Source organism: Ambystoma mexicanum, chromosome 3p, assembly GCF_040938575.1.
Source record: "Ambystoma mexicanum isolate Mex_15411 chromosome 3p, UKY_AmexF1_1, whole genome shotgun sequence".
Classification (NCBI taxonomy): domain Eukaryota; kingdom Metazoa; phylum Chordata; class Amphibia; order Caudata; family Ambystomatidae; genus Ambystoma; species Ambystoma mexicanum.
The window spans coordinates 771,747,146-771,759,543 of NC_090925.1; the positions used below are offsets into that span (position 1 = coordinate 771,747,146).

The window sequence follows — 12,398 nt, forward strand, 5'->3', positions numbered from 1 at the left end:
GAGAAGGGACAAAAAAGAGGATGTCACTGATAGTCTGCCTGGAAGAAGCATTGACATAGGTGTCGGCGATGGGCAGGCCTGGATTGGAGACCAGGAGATCCTTCTTTAACTTTTTCCTTCCATACTTCTTTAGAGGGGTAGGATAAGAGATAGAAAGGCAATTAGACAAAATAGAGGAGATTGAGAGCACCATTGAGGGAGAGTGCAGAGAGAAGGAAGGGGGAGACTGGGAGGTACTGTAGAGCACAATACCAGCTACAACCAACAGTACTGACACAATCTAGAGTCAAGTGTATGGGAGGGGAAAAAAGGCCTAGGTTGCAATATATAGCAATAAGCATGACACCTAGAAGAGAGGGAAAAGCCTAATTATAAACACAGCAGCAAATGCAAGAACACTCAGATTCGACTTTCCTAGAAAAGAGGGGAAAAGCCTAATTTTCAAACAAGGCATGCAAGAACTCACAGATTCGACTTTCCTAGAAGAGTTGAAAAGCCCCCAGACTAATTAAGACAAATCACTGATGCCAGATAGGAATATCATAGAACTGCCAAGTGCAGCAGAATGCAGTATTAGATAATGGCAGTAATAGGAGAGGAAGGACAGGTACATAGGGAGCAGTAATGGCTGTTCCCCCTGCCCAACCCTTTCTCACCTTGTCAGTTGCTGCTGGTTGACGACTGCGCTGCATGCTTCCATGGCGAACACCGGCAACAGTGGGAGCTGCCCTTTGCCCCAGGGCCCTTAGCTGCAGGGGGGCTGTACAGGCAAGGGGTTTCCCTATGGTCTTGACTTAAGGGGCAACTCAACCAATCAGTGGTCAGGGCTGGCTGGCAGGAGGGTGGGGAGGAGGGAAACTGGAAAAGGGCAACTGGAAAAGGGCTCAGGCAGGGAGCCGAGCCAAGACACGTCTAGAAGGCTACTAATGGAATATTTTAAATCAAGGCACAATCCTGGCACAAAGAGCAGGAGCGCCACACCTTACCACAAGGACGACGGAAGCATAGAGAGCGGGCCGTTCAATGGAGCCTGGGTGAACCAATCACGGGTCAGGGTGGGCTGGGAGGAGGGTGGGCAGGAGGGAACTTGGAAAAAGGCTCAGGCAGGCAGCCGGGGCCAAGACAAGCAGAGAAGTCTACTAATGGATTTCATGGACATCCTGACAGAATCCTTAGTGTTTAGTTGAGGCAGGCAAACCTGTCTTAGAAGTTAGGGACACATAGGGCCTCATTACTACTTTGGAGGTAGCCATGTGCTTAATAAGGGCATGGCTGCCTCCAAAATCGGGTCCTGGTCCGGGTTCCCTGAATGGGGAAATACCGGGCAATTCCGAGTATGGAGGGCCCGGTATTTCCTCCTTCAGGGAACCCGGGCCCGGTCCTTCCCCATTCCCATTCGAGCCCTCATGGGGCTCGAATGGGAAGGAGGGAGCTAACAACGGGCCCATTACGAACTGGCCCGTTGTTAGCTCCCTGGTCCCCTCGCGGGACCCGCTCTGGACGTCTGGTAAAACCAGATGTCCAGAGAGGGGACCTCGTAATAGTGCGGAGTGGGTTTAACGGTGCCGGCACCATTACCAGCTTCGTTAAACCCATTCCGCACATCTTATAATGAGGCCCATAGGGTTTTCTCTTTATTTTTGGAATTATAAAAATACTCTAGCCAATACCATGCCACTTGTGTGTCAGTCCCCTCTTTCTGAACCCATACAATACATACAATTTAAGTAAGGGAGATTGAACAAAATGCAACTTAATGAGGTTTAGGGGACAGGAGAAAGTACAATGTGCATTGCGTAGATAAGTCAGGAGAGAGGCAGAATAGGTGAAGAGCTGTTAGAATGACTCCACCTCAGACAGTAGGATGGCATTAAGGTTGGATTTAAATAGCCGCAGAGAATTAATTGAGTGTAGTGGCAGAGGAAGTCCATTCCTGAGTAGGGGAGGGAGAAGAGATAGAGATCATAAATGAGAAGGAGCACAGGGGGGAGAAGGAGTGGTGGCCAGGAGGTGTGCCGAGGATGATCTTGTGTGAGGGGGAGAGTAGGGGGTGAGGTGGGCAATTAGGTAAGGAGGGATACTGTCATTTACCATTTTGAAAATGATGAGAAGTGTGTATTTAGCACTAAGTTCCACCAATGAATTTGGTGGTGGGACGAATAGGTAGATGTAAATCAAGGAAGGTTGAAAAGTGTGTGGACAGCAAAGGTAAGGACTTTGTCCAGTGGCGAGAAAACATAGTTGGGAAGGCCATGAAGAAGACTAGCACAGTAATCAGTTTTAGAGAGGATTAGGGTGGTTATTATATGTTTGGTAGTGTTGAAAGGAGGAGATGGTGTATTTTGCTGATACAATATTTAGTCTGGCAGCATTGCAGATTTCAAGATAAAGAGCAACATGTTGTGAAGTGAGTTAAATAGAACACCAAGGTTGCGAGCAGCAGGAGAGTAAGGATGGTAGTCAGGGGAGAGAAATAAGGGTGGGGGAGAGTGCGGGATTGTGAGTTGGGTAATGAAGTAGATAACTTTGATTTTTATGGAGTTGAGTATGAGCGAGTGAGATGCGCCCTATATTGTATGGCAGTGAGACAGTGAGATATGATGTCAGATAGGGTGAGAAAAGCTAAGAATATCTCGGTGCCATCAGGGAAAAGCTGAGATTTGAAGCTGTATAAGGAGTTAAGGGCACAGAGAACAGAGGTTTAGAGAGTGAAGAGAAGAGGACCTAGAAGTGACCCTTGGGTAACCCCAACAGTGAAAGATGTGGGTGTGGAGGAAAGGTTATTCCAGGACACTGGGAAGTGCCTAGGGGCAAGGTATGAGGATATCCAATCAAGGGAATTATTTTTTATGCCAATGTGAGACAGTTTGGCTTGAAGGTCAGAATGGTTACGTCCGACATGTCTATCCGGACTCGCAACCAAACTACAGAAGCTGCATGCACACAACCCTCCCACCTTGGTTGACAAGAGATGTCTACTTTGAATATACTGGCCACCTCCATGAAACCAATTGGGGGAAGAGGGTTAGGTAGAGGTTGTGAATATGTATGGGGAAGTTAGGGTAACCAGAAAGAGGGTTAGGAGCGGTAAATGGATAGGCAGATGGAAAGTACGGTAAATACATAGAACACAAACATGACATTACATTCAAAACCTGTTTCACACATTTGCCCTGTTGCCTCACTTTTTTCCAGACCTTCCTGACTCCTAGGCACCCTATGCATGTCTTTGCATTCTACAGAGATTCATATGACCTTGGCCAACATGCTCTTCTTTAAGCCAAATTCACATAGACCTCCCAACCAGAGTATACATGACTACCTTTTTTTACTCCTGTTCCATACATTTTCTGCCCATTTCCCAAACACTTGCACCCCACATTCCCCTCTGTTGCCAAATTCATCCTACCAGCACTGTAATTTCCACACTCCTCGTATGATCCACAGTTCCTAACAGTCCAAACAAGAAGCCTTTGCTGCAAAAGAAATCAAAAGAAAGTTGTCATATTTTGCCCCCTGTTACATTCAGAAATTATAACGTGCACTGGGTGTGAAATGCCTCTTAACTGAGGCCCCTCAACCCACGCGTGAGTTCAGGGGCATGGATGAACCGGCGTTGAACATATATGCTCCCCTAGCCCTTGTGCGGAACAAAAATTGAATATGTTGATTACTCCAGCATTAACTAGCCAATAAATCACTGTTACTACCTATCAAGATTACCTCATGCGCGAACCTGCCTCAGGCCTTTTCCTTTATCCAGTTTAACATTTTGGAGTAGTTGGTGGGTGGGCCCCCACCTAGGCACATGCAGCAGGCATCACAAGTGAAAAACTATCCCCTCAACACAGGCCTAGCACAGGTGATTACTTGGTTCATCACCCTTCCTGTTTACAAAGCTCCTTTAAACATTTAACAAACGTAATGTTTACTCACGTTTACACAATATTTAAATGAGTGTACACCTTGTTTGCCAATGTTTTACAAAATTGTAAACTAGATTTAATACCTTGCATTTACAGTGTTTGCTTTTCTGTAAACCTAACCAAAATTATAGTTCGCAGTGTTTACACATTTTTGGGAACCATTAAAACAAAAGGTATGCAACTTTGTTGTAAACTGTTGTAAATGTTTTGTTAATGGTTTACAAAACATTTGTAAATCTTTCAAACCATAGGTTGGGTATGGTTTACAAACAAGCAAACAATTGTAAACACAGGGTTTTACACGTAGTTTACATTGTTGTAAAATGTTTGCAAACAATGTGTACACTCATTCAAATGTTTTTGAAACTCCAAGAAGTTATGTTTGCAAACTATTTACAATACCTGTGTAAACTGTTGTAAAATTGAGGTTATGCAATGGTGTACCAATCTGAAAACATTTGTTAATCATGCTTTTCATGCAGTTCAAACGAAGGCGGATGGATAGATAGATTTATCTATCTATCTATAGCACAACATACAGAATTTAAACAACAAGAGCAAAGCTACAGTTCTCAATCAGATATGACTGAACCCAAAGAGGAATATTTCTCCTTGGTTCATAGGCACCCAGGTACAATGTTATGTTGTGTATGGCTGGCTCTGTTTCTCGCATGTTTTGGAAGAAAGGTGGCGTCCTTTAATTTTATGCACACTCAAATGTGCTGCACCTGTCAGGGAAACAATGGGCCTCATTACACAGAAGGCGGTAAGGGTTAGCGGTCACCGGTAATGCTACCGGTGACCGTTAACCCTTACCGCCTTATTACGAGGTCCCTTTGCGGGTTGGTACTTTAATGCCTGCTTTTAGCAGGCGTTAAAAAACGAATCCGCAAAGGGACCTTGGTGCTAATTACGGTACCGCAATTTGCGGTACCGTAATTAGCGCCTTCCCCATTCCCATTATGCCCTATGGGGGCAAAAATGGGATTGGGGAAGGGCCTTGGTGAATGGGGAATTAGCGCCCCCGCTCACCTTGGAGTAGAGCGGTAATTCCGCCATCCACCAAGGCGGACACAGTAAAATACCGGCGGCAACCATGGCGCTAATAGCCCCATGGTTACCGTCTTCCGTGTAATGAGGCCCAATATAGTTGGTGGTTGTGTGTATATCTTTAAACACAACCACAGGTACAGTATCAACATGTATGCATCCAATGTCACTACTGGCACACTATTGGATGAATTTACATGAGATTATTTGTTTCACACATTCAGCTCCGGCCACTGAAGAAACACCAGCCACGGGGAAGCAGAGAGTCACAAATGGCACCACAGATGAGCCGGAGAAGGGGGATGAACAGCTGCACCAGATAAACGAGCACCAGCCTCTTGGTAAGTATTATGAAAAGGAGAAAGAGACGTCATCCCTCAAAGCACCAAGGAACACTGTGTTGCAGCATCATCTGATTTGTGGTGTGTGGGCTCCAATTTACCCACCAGCAGTAGAGGAGACTCAGGAGGTGCTTGCAGAGGATAGTTTCCCCCTGCCCCAGCAGGGAAGGATAGCCAACCTTTGACCTGGAGGGGAAGTACAATTTAGTGGCCCATGGTTCAGCAGCCTCAGCCCATAGTGCAGCTGCTCCAAACCATCATTAAAATTGTATAAGGTGCCTTGAAGAGTATCATAAAATGTTGCCCAAATGGGGATTCTGAGATTATAACCTAGGCTCCACATTCTAGTTCTACTCCTACACTCTCTCTAAAAGAATCTTGGCGGAACAAGATTTTAAGTTTCACGCCCCAGCTGGGGGCGGACAGGGGCTTCAACGGCCCACCAGCCCGAGCTTGGAAAGGCCATAGCGAAGTAAGGCCTCAGCTCGGGCTGCGGTCATTAAAGCCCATGTCCGCCCCGCCCCTGCTGGGGCGTGAAAGCTATTCAAACCACGGGATTTACCAGGGTGTGGATAGTTTTCTCTTTTATTTCCTTCCAACAGGAGATTAGCTGAGCGGGAGCTCAACGCCCATCGGAGAAAAATAAAAATGTTTTAAAAAATTCTGCTGCCATTGAAATGGAAAATTGACAAGGCCCCTTTTCGGATGACAGCGGCGTGGAAAACATGTTCCAAAATGACTGCCGTTGTCCGAAAAGGGACCTAGTTGTAGGGTTTTACTCGGATCCCTCAAACTGCTGTGAACAAAATCACACGGGAGCCGGGGTACTGGGCAACTTCTTTCTGCCTCGTCTTACAGGAACTGCCCTCCCCATATCCCGCCCCCTCCCTAGCCCAACGTCACTTCCCCTGGTACGGGGAACTAAGACCGCAACGGCGGTCTGCCCACACAACGATGTGGGTGGGCTGCAGAGCCCTCGCTATCAACCTGACATCTCCCCCCTTTTTAGCAACCAAGTAGCTCTCTCCTCCTTACTCCATTTCTTCTATGAGTCTGTGAGGCTTGAAGCGGCTTCTCTGGGGCCGACCGCTGTGACCCGGCATTTGCTCGGCCAGGCCCTGGGGTGATGAGATGTCCTCACCTTCTGAGGTCTCGCTCTCTTCTACGTAATAGCTGTCCTGAGCTTGGTCATCCTCGCTGTCTGCTTCTTGGTCCGGTGCATCCTCCATGTAGTACCTCTTGGGTTTGAAGTACGACACATTTCTAGTGACGGAGGACTGGTCGGTTCTCTGGGCCGTAATCATCGTCCCTTTCTTGTGCGTGACCGTCAGCGGTTCCGGTGCAAACGTTGCATCCTCCTTGCGTTGTTTGGGTTGCCGCAACCACACCTGGTTTCCCAGTTCCACGTTTGACTCCTGTGCCTTTCTTTTGTGATCGGCCGTGTCCTTCATTTTGGCTTTAGCTGTGTCATCCCTGTTTCTGGCCTCTTGTTCCAGAGGCGTGGCCTCTGCTGCGCGTGCATCTTCCAGCAATCATGTCTGTACTGGTCTGCGGAACATCAAGTCAGCAGGGCATATGCCCGTCGTGCTGTGGGGCGTGTGGCGATAGTCCCTGAGGAACTGATATAGTGCTTGTTCGAAAGGTTTATGGAGGATGGTCGCTATTTGCAGGGTTCTTTTGATGTTGGCCATGAACCTCTCGACCATCCCGTTGGCCTGTGGCCATCTCGGAGTTATCTTCCGATGGTGGAAGCCCATGTACTTCGCGAAGTTCTCGAAGTCTGTGCTCATGAACGGCGCTCCATTGTCGGATTTTATGATCCTGGGTATTCCATATGTGGACAACATGCGGTCCAGTACCGGGATGACACTGGAGGCTGCCGTGCTGTCCACGATTTGTGCGTCTGGGAATCTGGAGTGTTCATCTATTAGCACTAACACGTAGGTGCCATTCCTGAGGGGTCCAAAGAAGTCCACCGCCAGTTCTTCCCAAACGTGTTTCGGTAGTGGCGACATGTGGAGTGGGTTTGGGTGCGGAGGCGGTGCTACCTGTGCACAAGTCGTGCATTTTCCTATGATTTCCTCCACCATCATGTCCAGTTTGGGGAACCACACTTTTTCCCTTAGTAGTCTCTTGGTGGCGACCACTCCTCGGTGGCTTTCGTGTGCTACCTGGATTGTTCTGGTGCGCAGTGACTTCGGGAGGAGTACTTTGCACCCTTTTAATATTACGTGATCATCGACAATGGAGAGCTTGTCCCGTACATGGTCTATTAGTTTGACGTCCTCTTGGATCTCTTCCGATTCTTGCTGCGCCTGTTGACGCATGTGCGCCCTTCTGTCTTCCTGTATGCAGTGTCGTACAATTCGTAGAGCTGGGTCTTGTTCTGAGTGTGCAATGATGTCTGCCCACCCCACTGGTAGCGGCTGTAGGTGATGCACCACATAATTGAGATATTCATCGGCGATGGATGGTTGGGAGCAGGCGGGGCCAGTCGGGTGGCGCGACAGATAGTCCGCTGGATTATCTTCTTTCCCAGGCCGGTGCTTGATGATGAACTTGTAGTCCTGCAGTCGTAGGCCCCATCTGGCTATTCTGGGCGGCATCCTTGACTTGGGGTCTCCGGAGATTGTAATCAGTGCCTGGTGGTCTGTGATGATGGTGAACTCGTTGCCATACACAAACAGGTGAAAGTACTCGCATGCCCATACCACCGCTAGGCTCTCCTTTTCAGCCTGGGAATAGGCTTGTTCTGTTGGGGTTAGGCTCCTGCTGGCGTATGCAACCACGAATATTTTTGCGGGTTCCAGTGGGTCAATTTGTGTTAATATGGCGCCCAGACCGACTGGGCTGGCGTCCACTATTACCTCGGTGTGCCTTTTGGCATCATAGTACGCCATGTCCTCTGCCTTTGAAATGGCATCTCGTATCGCCTCAAACGCCTTTTGACAGTCTGTGGACCATGTGTAGGGTTGATCCTTGCACGTTAAGAGGCGCAACGGGTTACTGATGGTTGCGTAGTCCTTTAAGTATCTGGAGCAATAGCTGGCCAGTCCCAGGAAGGAGCGAAGCTCCGTCGTGTTCGTAGGGGGTGCGGCTGAGTTGAGTGCCGCCACTTTCTCCGGGTCTGGTCGCATCCCTTTGTCAGAGAATATGTGGCCGAAGAATCGTAGAGAGCCTTTCCCGAACTCGCATTTGGCCTTGTTGAGCGTTAGTCCCGCCTCTTGCAGTGCAGCGCACACTCTGTGGAGAGCTGTGTCGTGCTCTTCTTTGGTCTTTCCAAATACGAGGACGTCATCCGAGTAATTCAGGCAGTTGGGCACATGTCTGATGACTCTGTGTATTTCCTCCTGGAAGATTTCGGCTGCGGAGGATATCCCGAAGCTAAGCCTTTTATACTGGAACAGGCCCAGGTGTGTGACAAATGTCGTGATGTACCTGGATTCGGGAGCAATTTCAATTTGATGATAGCCTTTCGTGAGGTCCAATTTCGAGAAAACCTGTGCTCCGTGGAGTAGGTGTATCATGTCGGTGATCCTCGGCACCTGGTGCCTTTCCCTCTCAATGGCCACATTGGCTCTCCTCATGTCGACACACAGGCGTATCGACTCGTCGGTGACTTCTTGGGGACGGGAACGATGGGGGACACCCATCGAGTGGGCCCTGAGACTGGTTCAATGACGTTGAGCTTGATTAGCTTGTCCAGCTCCTCTTCGACCTGGTGTTGTATATTTATCGGAATGCCCCTGTAATGCTGGGCGATGGGCGGTATCCTCGGGTTTATGTGCAGCTGTACCTTTCGATGTTTTAATTTTCCTAGGCCTCTGAACAGGTTGGGGAACGTCTGCTCAATTGCGTCCGGTCTGGCAAAATATTTATGGGCCATAAGCTGGTACAGGATGTGCACCAGACCCATCTCGACGGCTGTCTTAAAGCTGAGGATGCACCCGCTGTTGGCTTCTGTCTTCAGGATGTGTAGCGTGATCTTTGCCGCGTGCGATTTGTGCACGCACCATGCTGATATTGTTCCTTTGCATGGTAGCGGGGTTGTGGCTCCATAGGGGTATATGTCCACTGACGCCTTTCGGATCTTTGGGGGGTTGGTGAGTGAGTTGTACGCCTGTTCACTTATTATATTAACTGTCGCCCCCGTGTCTTTGAGGAATTCCAACGGTGTGTTGTTGACTTGTAACAGGAGCGTCGGACTGTGTTGGGTGGCTGTGGCGTTGTTGAGTGCCCACACGTACCCTTTTTTCCGTTGATCGTCCTCTGATGACTGGGATTCGCTGCCTGAAGGGGATCTCATCTCAATGTACCGGACAAACCGTCTTCTTTGCGATCGCCTCGATCCGTCCGATGGCCTTCTGTCGTCTCTGGCGTATGAGCTCCTTCGAGGTGTTTCTTCTCTCCGGGGTCCCGGCTGGTCTTCTTCACCTCTGCCTGCTGGTGGGCTGTGTCGCGAGCTTCTCCTTCTCTCCTGTTGTCTCGGTCTGCTGGGTCCCTGTCCCGGCGGATTTTTGCAGACAGCTCTGTAGTGGTCCATTCCGCCACAGGCGGCGCACTTTTGTCCTACTGCTGGGCAGTCACCCACGTGCGGATACTCGAACCCGCATCTGTAGCACGTGGCGTCTGTTCCTTTCCCTCCCGGTGAGGGCGCGGTATGCAGTCTGTTAATGGCATCTGCATTCGGCGTCGGGTGTTGAATGGTAACCTTGCCTAGGCTGTCGAGCTGCGACTCAACTGCGGCTTCCATCCTGGCAAGTGCAAGGATTTCCTCGAGGGACCTTTGTTTTTGGAGCAGCGGCTTCCTGAACGGCTGCGAGATGCAGCCGGCTATGACTTGGGATTTTAGCGCCTCGTCATTTGAGTACCTATGGAATTCACAGTACTTTAGTTTGATGCGTAGGCGCATCACAAAGTTATCAAGGGACTCTCCTTTCTCCTGTCTTGTAGTATGAAAGACATGGCGCTCGTAGTCAATGTTTGTGTGGGGCGTGAAGTATTCTGATAGCTTCCCATGTAGTTCTCCATAGGTGACCGTGTCTACGTTCATCAGTTCGCCTGCGATGTCCCTGACAGCGGTGCCTACTGTCATGAATAGGGTGTTTTTCAGCATCGCGTCGTCGGTCAAACCGATTGCCCCAGTGTAAAATTTGAAATCCCTGAGCCATATGACCCATCTGGGTCCTAGGTTGGATGTGTCTCTAACATCAAAGGGGCCCGGTAATGGTAAGTTGTGAGCTGCGGTACCTGACGTTGGTGCCTGCTGAGGGCCATCAGCGACTGCTCCAGATGCGTCCGACGAGGAGGCTACGGGGCTCGCTGGGGCCGACATGTCAGCTGTAACGGTGGTGGACGCCAGGCACACCTGTGCAGCCTTCTGCCGTGCTGTGCAGTAGCCCGCTGCATGTGTAGGTGATGTGCAGCCTCTTCACAAGCTATTGCGTGTCTTTGGCACTGTCCCCTGGGTCCTTGGCACGACTTGGGCCTCCCGCCGATCGCGGGTTGATGTGAGGGGGGGCGGGACCAACAGCAAACTGCCCGCGGGCCCGCGTTCGCCTCGCAGAGCGCGAGTGCGGCCTCTTCCATGCGGTGTTTGTGGGGGGGGCCTCCTCCCCCTTCGGCACTCCGTGCCTACGGCCTCTCTGGCGAGTCCCTGTGTCCGTGAGGTGCGCCGATGCGCCACGCCGCTCCACCGCGGACCTCCGTGGCACCCCTGGCCTTCGGGCGGAGGTGCGCCGACGCGCTGCACCCGCTCGCCTGCGGGCCTCCAGTGGGTGCGAGTGGGTACGATGTACCCCTCGTCGCCAAATGTAGGGTTTTACTCGGATCCCTCAAACCGCCGTGAACAAAATCACACGGGAGCCGGGATACTGGGCAACTTCTTTCTGCCTCGTCTTACAGGAACTGCCCTCCCCATATCCCACCCCCTCCCTAGCCCAACGTCACTTCCCCTGGTACGGGGAACTAAGACCGCAACGGCGGTCTGCCCACACAACGATGTGGGCGGGCTGCAGAGCCCTCGCTATCAACCTGACACTAGTCCCTATTCTATTTCAATGGCGGCCAGAGGAGCCCCGGGACTGGAGTGCAATGCTCCAGCCCCGCAGTTAAGTGTGAGGGGAGGGGGGGTGGGAAGGGCAATCAGGTGATTTGGGGGGGGGGTAACAGGAAGAGACTCCCTGTTGCCTCCCCACATCAGAAAAAAAAAGGAAAAGAAAAGCGCCACCAGGGGAAGTTCCTCGGGTGGCTGGAACAGCAGTTGGGGGTTGTGTTTTCTCACCCACTGTTCCAGCCACCTGATTGGGTGAGCGCCCTTCCCTGGGTACGAAAATTAAATACAACCCCACAATCTCAAATAAATATACAACCCCCACCCATCTCAAATAAATATATATAGTACAACATTACTCTCTTTGTTTAATCTGAAAACACCATGGAAGCCTCTTTTTTGTTGTCGTGGTCTCGTGGGGACCGATTAACGCACAGGGGAAGCTCAACAACCCACCAAACACGATAGCATCCATCATTTATTTTAGGCTTTCGTGATAGAATTGTAGCTCACAAATGAAGTTACCATGCGTGGTTCTCAGATATAATTCTGTCTGTGTTGTGCACACTATAAATAACCAGATATAGAGTAACTCTCTAGTCTACACTATTAAACCATGCATAAGTGAGGCTGTCTGAATAGTGCAATAGCATGTTTTCCAAATCAGGTAGGTGCTCACAGTTTTACTCACACAGCAAGGTCAAGTGAGTTGATCAGAATAACATAATTTGGTGAAGACTTTTCATGTTGGTAACAGATTACATCTCCTCCCACTGAATCTTTCGTTCTAAAACAATGTGTAACGCTTTCCACTGTTATCTTTCAATGGCTAATCTGGTATAAGTGTTAATTTATAATAGATTTCCAAAACACTTAGGGCCTCATTACACGGATGGCGGAGAACCATGGCGCTATTAGCGCCATGGTTCATGCCGGTAAAATACCGGCACCGCCTTGGCGGAAAGGGGAATTACCGCCCCATTCCAAGGTTGGCGGGGCGGTAATTCCCCCTTCCATCATTGCCCTTCC

General features: G+C 49.8%; 1 protein-coding gene across 1 annotated transcript in view; it reads left to right on the forward strand.

The window, feature by feature from the left end:
- Nucleotides 1–12,398, forward strand: part of LOC138580849 (up-regulator of cell proliferation-like) — a 267,762-nt gene that overhangs the window by 95,363 nt on the left and 160,001 nt on the right. Inside the window, exon 5 of the mRNA XM_069651721.1 lies at nucleotides 5,201–5,317. The gene's annotated coding sequence lies outside the window, so the exon portion shown is untranslated. The remainder of the gene's footprint in view (nucleotides 1–5,200; nucleotides 5,318–12,398) is intronic.